We start from the raw sequence: 358 nt of genomic DNA, 5'->3' as shown, positions 1-358 counted from the left end.
ATAGTCAGCTATATTAGTGAAAATTAGGAGCATCAAGAATAAATTGTCACACATACCGTATATGTGGACGGTGTACATGTTGTCGGTTAAATCCGTTCTCTGGTTAAATCCGTTTTTACCTAGGTTGAATATGCACTCCCCACCCCCCAAAAGCATTGAAAACGCTATACCTTCACTCAAACTCTCATTGCCTTACCCATCTCAACATATCTTCTTACTGTTTCGTATCATCTTATCCGGCGGTTTCTGTATTCTTACACTTATCTCTTTAGGCTCAACATCACAACATGCTTAGTAAGGAAACAGAAGACTGTACTAATCACTTACCGTTACTCGAACTCGCACCCTCCAGATCTGT

At 40.2% G+C, this 358-nt stretch overlaps 1 long non-coding RNA gene across 1 annotated transcript in view; it reads left to right on the top strand.

Annotated features, from left to right (window-relative positions):
• The window catches only part of LOC138047543 (uncharacterized), a 2,601-nt gene extending 2,541 nt beyond the window's left edge, over positions 1–60 (top strand). Inside the window, exon 2 of the long non-coding RNA XR_011131867.1 lies at positions 1–60. This exon is cut by the window's left edge and continues 695 nt beyond it. This is a non-coding gene — a long non-coding RNA (uncharacterized lncRNA).
• The last annotated feature ends 298 nt before the right edge of the window (positions 61–358 follow it).

This window comes from Montipora capricornis, chromosome 4, assembly GCF_036669925.1.
Source record: "Montipora capricornis isolate CH-2021 chromosome 4, ASM3666992v2, whole genome shotgun sequence".
Lineage (NCBI taxonomy): Eukaryota > Metazoa > Cnidaria > Anthozoa > Scleractinia > Acroporidae > Montipora > Montipora capricornis.
Note: the sequence above shows the minus strand (reverse complement) of the source record. Positions and strands in the feature narration are given on the sequence as shown.